General features: G+C 40.6%; 1 protein-coding gene and 1 pseudogene across 7 annotated transcripts in view; both read left to right on the top strand.

Moving 5' to 3' along the window:
• Positions 1-15,034, top strand: part of AFF1 (AF4/FMR2 family member 1) — a 265,568-nt gene that overhangs the window by 5,899 nt on the left and 244,635 nt on the right. For 6 of the 7 annotated variants that reach the window (XM_045056119.1, XM_045056117.1, XM_045056118.1 and 3 more), the window contains exons 3-4: positions 7,104-7,348; positions 7,987-8,159. The gene's annotated coding sequence lies outside the window, so the exon portion shown is untranslated. Of the gene's footprint in view, positions 1-7,103; positions 7,349-7,986; positions 8,160-11,764; positions 11,858-15,034 lie in introns of those variants that run through there. The other variant, XM_045056116.1, reaches the window with a different exon arrangement.
• Positions 5,046-5,229, top strand: LOC111560244 (annotated as a pseudogene).

Genomic DNA, 15,034 nt, shown 5'->3' with positions numbered 1-15,034 from the left:
CATGAGTTCAAACCCCATGTTGGGCATGCAGATTACTTAAAAAAATAAATAAGTAAAAAAAGAATTCATTAAAGTTCATATTGGATAGAAATCTTGTCCTAAAATTTCTTTTTTTTTTTTTGAAGATTTATATCCCAGGCTTATAATATCTATATAATCTTTTTAATTTTATTTATCTCAGTGGTTCATTCATAGTTCATCTTAAGCTTTAATTCAATTAGATTCAAGGCAATTTAACACATATCTATTGAGCATTTTCTGTATGCAAAGCTCTGTGATTAGCCCCCGTAGTCTGAAATTTGTCCCTCACCCCTGCCATGTGTAAGAAAAGCTTAGAGAGTTTTTAACAACTATATGCAAATGAATGAAACTGGACTGCTTTTTTAACACCATATACAAAATAAACTCAAAATGGGTGTAAGACTTAAATGTAAGACCGGAAACCATAAAATTCCTAGAAGAAAACAGAGGAGGTAAGCTCTATGACATTGCTTTTGGCAATTTTTTTTTGGATCTGTCTCTCAAGGCAAAGACAGCAAAAGCAAAACTAAACTATTGGGACTACATCAAACTAAAAAACTTTTGCACAGCAAAGGAAACCATCAACAAAACAAAAAGGCGATCTGCTGAATGGGAGAAGATATTTGTAAATTATGTGTATCCCATAAGGGGTTAACATTCAAAATATATAAAGAACTCATATAACTCAATATCAGAAAAACAATCCAATTAAAAAATGAACAGAGCTGGGTGCCTGGGTGGCTCAGTCAGTTAAAGCATCTGACTTCAGCTCAAGTCATGATCTCACAGTTCATGAGTTTGGGTCCCACCTCAGGTGAGCTTGAGCCCTGCTTTGGGTGAGCCCTGCTTCTCCCTCTTTCTCTGCCCCTTGCTCATTGTGCTCTCTCTCTCCCTCCCTCTCTCTCTCTCTCCCTCTCAAAAAAGAAGAAGAAGAAGAAAGAAAGAAAATGAATAGAGGCCCTGTCACTTTTCCAAAGAAGACCTCCAGATGGCTAACAGACACACTAAAAGATGTTCAGCATCACTCATCATCAGGGAAATGCAAATCAAAATCTCAATGAGATATCACCTTACACCTGTCAGAATGGCTAGTATCAAAAAGATGGGGGGGGGGGCGGGTGACAAGAAATAACAAATGTTGGCAACAAAGTGGAGAAAAGGGAACTCCTTGGTGGGAATGCAAATTGGTACAGCCACTGTGGAAAAGTGTGGAGGTTTTTCAAAAAATTAAAAATAGAACTACCATATGATCCAGCAATTCCACTTCTGGATCTTTAGCCAAAGAAAATGAAAACACTAATTCAAAAAGACATATGAACTGCTATGTTTATTGCAGCATTACTTACAATATCCAACATACAGAACAACCTAAGTGTCCATCGATAGATGAATGGATAAAGAGGATGTGGTATAAATAAAAAATTTTAAAGAAAAAACAATTTTTAAGGGGATGTGGTATGTGTGTGTGTGTATATATATATATGTTTACACATGTATATACATATATACACACATATATACATACATATATACATATACAATACCATATATATATGGTGTGTGTGTATGTATATATATATACACACACACCATATATATATATATATATACATATATATATATATATAACATATACAATGGAATATTACCTAGTCATAAAAAAGAGTGAAATCTTGCCAATTGCAACAATATGGATGGACCTAAAGGGTACTCTGCTAAATGAAATAACTCATACAAAGATAAATACCATATGATTTCACTTACATGTGCAATCTAAAATATAAAGCAAACAGATAAGCAAAATAAAAGAGAAACAGACACAGATATAGAGAATAAATTGTTGTTTGCCAGAGAGGAGAATAGGGAGTATGAATGAAATAAATGAAAAAGAGTAAGAGGTATGATGTTGTAGTTATAAAATAAATAAGTTGTGGGAATGAAAAGTACAGATTAGGGAATATAGTCAATGATATTGTAATATCTATATGGTAACATATAGTAGCTGGACATATTGTGATGACCATTTCTTGGCATATATAAATATTGAATCACTGTTGTATACCTGAAACCAATACAATATTTTATGTCAATCATTGTTCAATTAAAAAAATAAAGAACAGCTCTCTTTTCCCATGTAGAGTTAAGTCAATTATGAAAAGTGTACATTCTCAGAAATACAGAAAAAGAAAGGATCACCACTCTGTCACTTGTGAAAGTTGTCTTGAAAGAATTGTTTCCCTTTTTAAGCCAAAACCTAAAATTGAAATGCATATAAACCCCTAAAGGCAGTAAATAACAGTCTACCTAAATTCAGGATTGAAGAAAAAGGAATTATTTCAAAGTGTAGAACTTCTTGGACTTGCTCAAGCACTGACTTCCTAATGATAAACCTGTCTGTGAAATTTACTCCTTAATTCTTTTCCATCTTCTTGATTTTCCAAGTTAAATTCTTTTTTAATTTTATTGTAGGATAATTGGCAAATATAATGTAATGATTTGATAGGAATATACATTATACAATGATTACCAAGATCAAGATAATCAACACATCACCACCCCACATAGTTAATAGTTAACATAGTTAGCTCTGTGTGTGTGTGTTAAGAATGCTTAAGATCTACTCCCAGCAAATTTCTTTTTTTTTATGTTTCTTATTTATTTTGATAGGGAGAGAGTGAGCAGGAGAGGGGCAGAGAGAGGGAGAGAGAATCCCACCCAAGCAAGCTCCATGCTGTCAGCGCAGAGCCTAACACAGGACTCAAACTCATGAACAGTGACCTGAGCTGAAATCAAGAGTCAGATGCTTAACCAACTGAGCCACCTAGGCACTGCCTCCACCCCACCCCCCCACCCCAGGCAAATTTCAAGTGCACAATACTATATTCTTAACTACAGTCACCAAATCTTGTTTCTCATCTTCCAGTTCTACCTTCAGGGTACCAACAATAAATCAAAGGACACCCCCTGTGGCTGTAGTAGGCATTGTGATCTAATATGCTTTCAATTTTTAAGGTTTGTCCCCTATATACTATATATTTGAGAAAGAAACAGCGGAGATAACACAATGCTAGAACAAACTCCTCTTTATCCCAAAGGTAGGCAGAGTCTCAAATGCATCTAAGCATCTCTAGCCTCCCTGGCTTGGTTGCTGTTTCCCAAGCCTGGAAGGCGTATTCCCACATGTCATGGGTTGAACCGAGTCCACCAAAAAGAAATGTTGAAGTCTTAACTCTCAGTACCTATGAAAGTGACCTTTTTTGGAAAAGGTCTTTGCAGATGTAATCAAGTTATGATGAGGTCCTACTGGATTGGGCCTAAATCCAATCACTGTGTCCTTACAGAAAAAGGAATGCCAAGGGTTGCCAGTAAGGATTAGAAGCCAAAAGAGACAAGGAACAGATTCTCCCTCAAAGCCTCCAAAAAGGACCCAACCCTGCTGACACTTTGATTTCAGACTTCTGGCCCTGCAAAGTATAAGAGAATAAATTTCTGTTGTAAGCCACTCAGTTTGTGGTACTTTGTTAGAGCAGCTCTATGAAACCAAATACACCACTGTAGGTGGTAGATGTAGCTGTTCCTTCTACCTGGAATAGTCTTCCTCCAGACATGGATAACTCACCTCCGTCATGCATTTGCTTAGTGAGGCTTTCCCTGACACTCTAGTCAAAACCACTACCCCTCACCCCTGTGCTGCCAATCCCTTTACCCTGCTCTACTTTTTTTAATAAAAAAAAATTGTTTTAGTGTTTCTTTTTGAGAGAGAGAGACAGAGAGCAAGTGGGGGAGGAGCAGAGAGAATGGGAGACAGAATCTGAAGCAGGCTCCAGGCTCCAAGCTGTCAGCACAGAGACCAATTCAGGGCTCGAACTCATGAACCGTGAGATCATGACCTGAGCCAAAGTCAGATGCTTAACGAACTGAGCCACCCAGCCACCCCACTCCTTTTTTTTTTTTTTAAAGAAAACTACTTTATTAGGGCACCTGGGTGACTCAGTTGGTTGAGCATCCAACTTGATTTTGGCTCAGGTCATGATCTCACAGCTGGGTTTATGGTTATCAGGCTCTGCACTGACAGCACAAAGTCTGCTTGGAATTTTCTCTCTCCCTCTCTCTCTTTGCTCCTTCCCTGCTCACACTCTCTAAATGAATGATGAATTAATTCATTTAATTAATTAAATAGTTAAAAAAGAAAACTACTTTATTAACAGCTGGCAATTCTTACAAATTCCAGGCATGTTGCATAGCCTCTGCTCAGCCCAGTCATCTGCTATGGGCTCAAAAACATCCATTTCTAAAACAGCTGCCTAAATTTTGTATAAGTATTAAGGAATACTTTCGTGCAAGCTAATTTTAGCTTGCATAAAATAAATTTGTAGTAAACAAAAAGCTTCAATGTAGGAAACTGCTCTCTAATTAAGAATTTAGTACTTCTTTTTACCAAAATGTAAATAAAGGGGTTTCAGCTCAGGGTCTTTTCAGCAACCCTCCAGGTGAGAAAAAAACTTTTAACCTCCCACTTTTCCTTCTCTACCTCTTATTTTCCCTTTCTTCCCTCCTATTACCATCTGTTCTGTTTGCTTTCCCACCGACATTCTTCTTCCTGTTGTTTCCTCCTCCTTTCCCCCTCTTTATTCTTTTCCACCCTCCTTTCATTTACTTTCTTCCCTCCCTACTTTCAGTTGTCCTTTTTGTCTCCCTTCCAATGTTGAAATCATTACGTGCTTATAGAGCCAAGTAAACTCCAGCTCTGCATTTTTTTGCATTTATCACCTTCTAACATACTATACAGTTTATTCATTATGTTTATTGTTAATTATATGATCAATGTTTATTGTTAGCTGTGAACTCCATAAGGGTAGAGAGTTTGTTTCTTCCACTTCTGTATCCCTAGGGCCTTGAACACTCAAGGGAATGCATATGTAGGTAGTAAAAAATAAAGAATGGCAACAAGGTGAATATCATGCAAGATGAGACTGTAGTTACCTTTGGAGGGAGATGGAAAGTTATAATTTGGAAAGTACATGAGCTTTGCGCAGTGGCAGTATCATAGCCAATGAGGTTTATCCAAGGTGTGATTATTGCTAATTGGAAAGTGTATGCAGGGCCTTCAGACTTGCAAGTGGAGCTCTATTTCTTAACCTGGTTAGCAGTTAAAGGCATGATTACTTTCTCACAACTTGGTAAATTGTACATTTATGTTTTATACATCTTTCTGCATGAGCCATTTTTCACAACAAAGAGAAGCTTTAAGAATTACTTTCATTTTGGGGACGCCTGGGTGGCTCAGTCCATTAAGCAGCTGACTCTTGATCTCAGTTCAGGTCATGATCTCACAGTTCATGGGTTTGAACCCTGCATCAGGCTCTGCACTGACAGTGTGGAGCCTGCCTGAGAGTCTTTCTCTCTCCCTCTCTCTCTGCCCCTCTCCTGCTCTCTCTTTCTCTCCCTCTGTCTCAAAATAAATAAACACTTAAAAACATTTAAAAAGAATTACTTTTATTTTTTTCCTATGGGGAAAGTTATTGCTTAAAAATATTATTTATAAAAATGTCATAACTTTGATGATTATATTAAATAGTACAACATAGGGGTTCCTGGGTGCCTCAGTTCATTGAGTACCCAACTCTTGATTTTGGCTCGGGTCATGATCTCACAATTCATGAGTTCGAGCTCCACATCAGGCTCTGCACTGATGGTGTGGAGCCTGCTTGGGATTCTCTCTCTCTTCCTCTCTCTCTGTTCCTCCCCCCAACCCCCATCCCTCAAAATAAATAAATATTAAAAGCAACAACAACAACAACAACAGTACAACATAGTGTCCCCAAAAGCCATAAAGGCATTTTATTTTAAAATATGATCTTAATAGAAGTGATGTGTAAAGCAGCAACATGACATACATAGCTACTGTCACAAAACAAATTACATCTCCCTAAACTTAAATGTTGGAGCTGTAAACTGCACCCTTCCCAATGCGACTGTATTTAGAGAAGAGGCCTTTACGAAGATAATTAAGGTCAGGGGCTCCTGGGTGGTTCAGTTGGTTAAGCATCTGACTCTCGATTTCAGCTCAGGTCATGATTCACAGTTTGTGGGTTCAAGCCCTAAGTCAGGCTCCGTGCTGGCAGTGTGGAGCCTGCTTGGGATTCTTTCTCTCCCTCTGTCTGCCCCTCCCCTGTTCAAGCTCATGCGCTCTCTCTCTCTCTCTCTCTCTCTCTCTCAAGATAAACATTAAAAAAAATTTTTTTAAACATTTATTTTCGAGAAACAGAGTGAGACAAAGCATGAATGGGGGAGGGGCAGAGAGAGTAGGAGACACAGAATCTGAAGCAGTCTCCAAGCTCTGAGCAAGCGGTCAGCACAGAGCCTGATGCAGGGCTCGAACCCACGAACTGTGAGATCATGACCTGAGCCGAAGTCGGACACTCAACCGACTGAGCCACCCAGGCGCCCCAAACATTAAAATTTTTTTAATAAAAAAGTAAAATTAATTGATTAGAAAAGAAGATAATTAAGGTTAAATGAGGTCATTAGGGTGGGGTCTTGATCCAGTAAGACTGGTATCCTTATAAGAGGAGGAGACACCAGGAATACACACAGAGGAATGGCCACGTGAGGAAACAAGAAAGTGGCCACCTGCAAGAGAGGAGAGAGGATTCACCAGAAACCAGCTCTGCTGGCACCTTGATCCTGGACTTCTAGCCTCCAGAGCTGTGAGAAAATAAATTTCTGTTGTTTAAGCCCCCAGTTTGTGGTATTCTGTTGTGGCAGTCTGAGGAGACAAATATAGCTGCCACCCCAGAGTCACTTTTGTTCCCATTCTTTTCTACCTCTTACCCTTGTCCCTCTCCCCCTCTCAAAAAAACTGAGGTGTGATATGTTAAATGATATATAGATGTGATAGTTTAAAAAACATGTCCACAAATCCTCTGATATATCTCCCTTCAAGAAGAAGAGCTTAATTCCCCTCCCCTTGAGTGTGGCCCTCTTCTAACTCATAAAATAAAGTAAAAATGATGACATATGACTGAAGAGACTCTGTAATAAAAGGCATTATGGCTACCTTCATGTTCTCTCTCTCTCAGATCACTCACGTTGGGAGAAGCCAGCCACCATGTTGAGCCATCCTATGGAGAGGCCATGGAGTAAAGAACTTAGGCTGAAAGTCAACGGCTGTATGAGTGAGCCATCTCAGAAGGGGATCCTCCAGCCCCAGTCGAGCTTTTAGATGACTGCAGCCCTTGCACACATCTTGACTGAAACCTCATTCGAGATGCTGAGCTAGAAACATCCAACTAAGCTACCCTCAAATTCCTGACCCACAGAATTTGTGAGATAACATGTTTATTTTAAGACACTAAATTGGGAGTAATTTGTTACTCCAATAGATAATTTCTAGAGGCTAGATTACTCTTACATAAGAAGGAGATAAGGAGACATAGAAGGAAAGATCTGGAAATGAGGAGTTAGGAGGAAAAAGAAGTGGAAAGAGGGTATAGTGAGGAGAATTTCAAAAGTGTTCACTCATTTGGAGAGACAGGATGAGGTTAGGGCAGTGATATATGAAATGGGACTTTGGGACAGAGAGATGTTAAAAGGTTTATTCAAGAAATTTTTCTGTGTTATTTGGTATAAATCTCTCCCTGTGTTCCTAAAAAACTTTAAATGAAGATCTACATATCTTTAAATAATAATAAATAATAATAATCCAACTTGCCCAGTGATTTAATGTGTCCTTGGGCTCATGAATGACTTATGTAAGTCAATGCTAGTAATTTTATCCTTCTTTACTAGACACTCAATTTCCTAGTTCTTCTTATTACTTGGAGCCATGGACAAAGTTCTGGCCAATGAGACATAAGGGGAAGTCTACTGGGAGCCCCTGGGAAATATTTTGCTTCCTGCTGAGTAGAGACACACACTTAAGAATTCACTAGCATTTCCCTGACCTTTCTTCCTATCTTACAGGTGTGTTGAAAAGTTGTATGAGGCCACTGTCTTGCGCCAGTGAGAAGCTAATTGTGATGATGGGAAGGCATCAGGCAGGGGTGGCTAAGCATAAGGACAGAAAGCACCTAGAGCCATGGAGGCAGCCTGAGTGGTGGCATTGAACCTGGAGTGCCTTGTTCCAATCTCATTAGGTGAGAATATTAATGTTCTTTTTTGCTTAAGTCACTTAAGCTACAATTACTATGGTTTTCTGTAATTTGTGTCAAAATCATTCCTAACCGATACTTAAGATGAATATTTTCTTAAAGATGGTGCCCTCAAGGGCACCTGGGTGGTTCAGTCAGTTGAGCATCCAACTTTGGCTCAGGTCATGATCTCATGGTTCATGATTGGAGCCCCACGTTGGGCTCTGTGCTGACAACTCAGAGCCTGGAGCCTGCTTCAGATTCTGTCTCCCCCCCTCTCTCTCTGCCCCTCCCCTGCTTTTGCTCTGTCTCTGTCTCTCTCTCAAAAATAAATATTTAAAAACTTAAAAAAAAAAAAAGATGGTGCCCTCAAGCCGAGCCACATAATATGTGTGGACCTGAGACATACTTCCTGAGTTCAGAATCCCCTTCCACTTCATCTAGTAGCCCTCTAGCCAGGAAGTTACCTCAGTGCCTCAGTTTTTCATCTATAAGATGGAGATAATTCTACTTTCACCATAGGACTGTCATGACCATTAGTTGCCTTGCCCTAATTATTATACAACAAATATAAATTGTCATTATTTTAAGAGTTTAAAAACCAAAAATTTAGTATTCAAAATCTTCAAAAAACCACACAATCCACGGGGCGCCTGGGTGGCTCAGTCGGTTGAGCGTCTGACTTCGGCTCAGGTCATGATCTCACAGTTCGTGTGTTTGAGCCCCGCATCAGGCTCTGTGCTGACCACTTGCTCAGAGCCTGGAACCTGCTTCACATTCTGTGTCTCCTCTCTCTGCCCCTGCCCCGCTCACGCTTTGTCTCACTCTGTTTCTTAAAAATAAATAAATGTAAAAAAAAAATAAAAACAGAACAATCCTCACAAAATGTGAAGTTTATCAACTACGAATTTAGGGCCTGTAGATATTCCGCTACTGTACATAATCATCATATTTTGGATGGATGTGAAGTGACTTCGGTTTTTAACTCTTCAATGAAGAAAATTTCAAATCTATACAAAAGCAAAGAGATTCATACACTGAATCTCCATCTACCCATCACCCAATGTTAGCTGCTTATCAACAAATTTCCAGTCTTGTTTAATTTTGTCACTTTCCCTGTAAACACTGAGTGACTTTTTTTTAAGTTTAAGAGAGAGAACATGAGAGAGAGAGAGAGAGAGAGAGAGAGAGAGAGAGAACCCAAGCAGGCTCCTCACAGCCAGCAGAGCCCAATGCGAGGCTCAATCACACAAAACATGAGATCATGACCTGAACCAAAATCCAGAGTTGGACACTCAGCTGACTGAGCCACCCAGGCAACCCCTAAGTAACTTTTTAAAATTCATTTATAAGTCACTTTAATTTCACAAAAAATTAAATATGTGTATATATCTCTAGAACTAACAGCTTTTTTTTTTTTTAAGTTTTCCTATATTTGTTTTGAATGTAAGACCTCAGACTGAGATCTTAATGATGGCAGTTGAAAAAGTATGGATTTTGGAGCCATCTCTAGATTGGGTAAAAATTCCGGTTCCACCTCTCTCTAGCCATGTGATCAGAAGCACATCACTTACTTTCCTCTGGGCCTCACTTTTTTCACCTGCAAAGAGGAGCAGACCAGCAGTCACGACCCACTTTCCAGGGTCACTTTGAGAAATAAATAGCAAAACAATGGTGAGTAATACCTATAATTTACTAAACAAGCCAGCCACTGCCCTAAGCACTTTTCTGGTAGTATTGTCAGTCCTTGGCACTTGGCACTTGCCTGTCGCCTTTCAGTCCTTGGAGCAGGTTTTACTACAGTAAAGTTGACCAAGTGCTGGCGCTGGTTATGGCAGGCTGGTGAGACAAGGTGGTGCCTTGCCAGACACAGTCCTCCACAAAGTGGGGGCAGCAGGGGTGGCTGAAGAAAGCCTCGATTTACTAACCAGTTTGTAGGGAAGATGACGGATGGAAAAGGAGGAAAGAATGAGGATAAAAGGGAGTGTAGAGTCAGGAAGAGACGAAAGTACCATGTTTTGTTTTGTTTTTTTTTAACTGTTATTTTTAAAGTTTATTAATTTGTGAGTGAGAGAGAGAGCACGGGGGAAGGGGCAGAGAGAGAATCCCAAGCAGGCTCCCTGCAGTCAGGGTGGAGCCTGACAAGGGCTTGATCTCATGAACAGTGAGATCATGACCTGAGCCAAAATCAAGAGTTGGAGGCTTAACTAATTGAGCCACCTCTGAAGTACCACGCCTTTTGTCTCTCTCCAGTGCTCTCACACATTGGCTTTTCTGGCTTCACACAGCCCCTCCCAGCAGTTATCACTCTGCACTTACCTTTGGGGCTCAGTAGCTGGGAATGTCGGGATGGGATGGCGTAGAGAAGCAGACAGGTGACCTGAAGTTAGCCCCAGAATGACCATGGCCCCATTGTTCAGGAAGACAGTTCCCAACACCCCCAAGTCCTCTGAAGTTCCCATTACTGTTTGATGGGCCTTTATACATTTAGTCTGCAAACAGGGCTCCCTCAGATGGGCCCATTAGAAGAGTCCTTACCACCTCAAGGGGTATGAAGGCTGCCTGACCTTGCAAACCCAGACATTTTCCAGAAAAGGCTCAGAACAGCGATAAGCTGGGAACGGATTCGAACAGTTAGGAAGGAGTGATTCTAAAATCAATGTTTATTAGCAAAGCTTTCCCTTTTTTTTTCTGTTTCTCTCTCCAGAAGACTTTGTGTCTGAACTGGGCTTCAAATTCAAAGTAGGAAATCTACTAATTCTTCTCAAAGGGGTCTGTGGATTCATAACAATCAAGCGCTTGGGTGGCTCAGTCGGCTGAGCATTTCACTTTGGCTCAGGTCACAATCGAACAGTTCAAACGGTTCAAACCTACATCAGGCTCTGTGCTGATAGCTTCAGATTCTGTGTCTCCCTCTCTCTCTGCCTCTCCCCCACTTGCTCTCTCTCTCTCTTTCTCTCTCTTTCAAAAATAAACATTAAAAAAAATGTTTTTAAGTAGGAGATGAATTTAAAATGCATATTCCCAGGTCCTGCCTCCAGAATTCTAATTCAGAGGGATCAAGAATCAGCTGTTAAAAAATAAGTGCCCAAATGATTCTCTTTCAGGTGTTTTTGGACATTTCTCCAAAACTGGCCTAAAGACCATTGCATCAGATGAGTCCCCGGAGTCTTGTGAAAAATACAAAGTCCGTAGATATCCTGAATTTTAATCTACAGGGGCAGAGTTGGTTGGGGGAGGATGAAGAAGGAAGTCCAGGATTCTGCATTTTATTTTTTTTTAATTTTTTTAACGTTTATTTATTTTTGAGACAGAGAGAAACAGAGCATGAACAGGGGAGGGGCAGAGAGAGAGGGAGACACAGAATCTGAAACAGGCTCCAGGCTCTGAGCTGTCAGCACAGAGCCCGACGCGGGGCTCGAACTCATGGACCGTGAGATCATGACCTGAGCTGAAGTCGGATGCTTAACCGACCAAGCCATCCAGGCGCCCCTGGGATTCTGCATTTTAAAGAGACTTCCCAGGTGAAGGTTTACTCCTGAATTTTAAGAACCACCCACCTAAGGAATAACAAAATGTTCTCTTAGATGGGCTGTGGCCTGGAGGACCTACTCCTGCTGAATCTCATGAAGCTACTTTGGGTGTATGTTCATGAGGAAACCACAACCCCAAGAACTCAACTAAAGGAATGAGAAAAAGACAAGGTACTGAGAATAGGAATTAAGTAATAACCAACAATGGTTCCACATCAAAGAATTTTTATAAAGTCTCTCCAGTAGGAACACTGCAACACATTGGTCCTCTATTCATCCATACTTGGCCTGCAGTGCAAATTTTCTTACATGTAGATGCTCTATAAATACCCATTAAGTTGACTTGAATGTATTCCCTTTGGAGAGCCATACTTTCAACAAGGACTTCCATAATTTTTTCCTAGTGGTGTTTGGATAAGCATACATGTATGTACAGGCAAGGGGCAGAGAGGTGATGGTGAACAAAAGTGGGTTTGATAAAGTAAGGAAGATAAAACTTAATGAGTTGCTAAGCAGACTTCAGTTGTAAGTTAGGGAAAGCATAACTACAAGTTCTAATTTGGGTTTACTTCCTCTTTTGCTGCAGAATCTTAAGCAAGCTACTTTCATTTCTCTTTTTTTTTTTTTTTTAAGGAATATGCCTTGTGGAATTATTTTAAGAAGTAAGTAATCAGAGATTGGAAAGCACCTTTTCCTCTTAGCCAAAATTGTGAAGAGAATCTCCACCATCTGGCATCTAGGCCAGTTCAATGAGACAAGTAGTTTCTTTCTTTCTTTCCTTCTTTCTGTAAACTAAAGATCATTTAGTAGATGTTTATTGAGGATTCATTATGTGCTAGAAGCTATGACTTCTGGGATAGCAAACAAGATACAGTTACTACCTACTATTATTGAAGAAGTGAGGAAATCAAGTGAAAAGTAGAAGTTGAAGGATCAGGGAAAAATCACTGGCCAGCCTTCCTTTAGTGCTGGCAGAGGTGGGCAACATGAAGCTTGCAAAGTCATCAGGGAATCCAGGTGCTTCAGCTATCAGAGTGGAACAGCCCAGCCTGGAGTCACTTCTGGTCAACAGGGCCTGCACTTGACAAAAGAGTCTGGTATGGGGTAGGAGGGAGCAAGAACATACGGAACGAGCCACCAGTGTGGTAGAGAGTGGGCACAACTGAGATGGGCAAACCTCTCTGTGTGTTTCCTCCAGAGCATGGCTGCTCTTTCCCTACTACCTACCAAATCTCATGCTAGCTTCTTTTTTTTTTTTTTTTTTTTCCAACTCTAATGCAAATCACACAAGGAAGGGGATTCTGGAAACTGTAGTTCTAATTTGTCCAAAGTAACACCATATATATAAGGAGCTGGGTTGAGAAGTGATGAAAGTTGACCAGGAGGCCAATGCATGATTAGAGGTGACATAATCAGGATGCCTGGTGGCTCAGTCAGTTGAGCATCTGGCTCTTGATTTCAGCTTAGGTCATGATCCCAGGGTCATGGGATCAAGCCCCATGTTGGGCTCCATGCTGAGCATGGAACATGCTCTCTCTCTCTCCCTCTGCCTCCCACCCCCACTCACACTTTCTCTCTCTCTCTCTCTCTCTCTCTCTCTTTCAAATAAAAAAATTTAAAGGTGACACAGTCAATGCAAAGATTCTGAGCAAAAGTGCTTATTGAGATCCCAAGCTGTTTGAGACTCCTCAGGACTTCTCAAAGTCCTGTGTCAGCACTAGAATTGTCCCACTTAGAGCAAACTGGTTGCATAAAGGGAAGTCAGCTCATAAATGTAAGTCTGATACCCCAACACAGTGACCACAGGTGCAACAATTACAGATGATCACCAAGTTTTTATCTCAGTGTGACACAACAGCTATTAACAATTACTTTAAGATTTATTTTTTTTTATCAGACTCAGGTTTACAAGGTATATAATGCTTATCTGTTCAAATATTTATCAATGCTTACTTTACATCACACAGAAGAAGTGAAACATCTTACTAGTCTCTGCACGAACTGGACACACGCCCTTCTACCTGTTCTTGCATACAACACCTCAGATTTCCTACCCAAGCATACCAGATTCCCCACAAGGTATACAATAAATAAAACCTGGTGATAAGGGGGAGAAAAAGAGGCTTTGAGACATAAGCCCTCAGGTTTCATAGCCCTGCTCCAGAAGGATTGGTCATAACTCCTTAAATTAAGATGATGTAGTTAAAAATAGCAGAACTTCCAGGGAACTAGTTTAAATAAATAGGAGGATTTAAAATGAGGAGACTTGCTTATCTCACAAGACACAAGGGCAAGGAGTGCAGCCAGCCCTCAGACAGGAGCTGAAATCAAGAAGTAGAAAGCCAACCCTCTCTCTCTGCCCCTCCACCGCTTGTGCTCTGTCTCTGCCTCTCAAAAATAAATACATGTTAAAAAAAAATTTTTTTTAATGAGGGGGGTCTCCTAGGTGACTCAGTTGGTTAAGCGTCCAACTTCAGCTCAGGTCATGATCTCACGGTTTGTGGGTTCAAGCCCCGTGTCAGGCTCTGTGCTGACAGCTCAGAGCCTGGAGCCTGCTTAAGATTCTGTGTCTCCCTCCCTCTCTGCTCCTCCCTCACTTGTGCCCTCTCTCTCTCTCTCTCTCTCTCTCTCTCTGCCTCTCAAAAATGAATAAAGGTTAAAAAATTTTAAAAAAATAAAAAGAAGTAGAAAGCCAGGAACACTCCACTCCATCTCATTGTCTGCTTTCTCTTCTGCATTTGCTCCTTCTCCCTGCAAACTGATTTCTCTGTTCCTCAAAGCACAAGATGGAATGCAGCTGCCCCTCTTGAGTTGGAAGTGATAGTTTGAAGCAAATGGAGACTGCCTTTCTTTCAGTCCTAATACCAAATAGGGAGAGAATCTGATTCAGTATTCTCTCCTTGGACCCATTAGCCTTGGTGGTAATGGGAAATCAGGAAGGCTTCAGTACAAACCTGCAGCCAGGAGAACTAAATGACTTCCTAGGGAGACTCCAGAAGTCAAGCCTACTCTTCGACTTCCTACAGTGACTAGAACAGCAGGAGCCAATGCAAAGTCAGAAACCTAATAATATGAGCATTGGGGACACTGTAATCAAGTCAGGATTAATGAAATAGAATATGTCCAAGAGTGTAGCACACACTGTTGATTCCCTTCCAAAACCATTTCCCTGCTTCCTTGCTGTTGCACCTCTAGTTTTGTTCAGGTATCTAAGCTCCTCCATTTGGTCATGTGCTTGTGTGCCAGTTACTTCCAAAGCTCTTAAAGGTGAATCCTGATTAAACCAACCAAGGTAGTACCATTCCCTTTATCTCTGATTTAGGCTTGGGCATGTGATATATATTCTCA

This window comes from Felis catus, chromosome B1, assembly GCF_018350175.1.
Source record: "Felis catus isolate Fca126 chromosome B1, F.catus_Fca126_mat1.0, whole genome shotgun sequence".
NCBI lineage: Eukaryota > Metazoa > Chordata > Mammalia > Carnivora > Felidae > Felis > Felis catus.
This window is presented reverse-complemented; position numbering and strand designations above follow the sequence as displayed.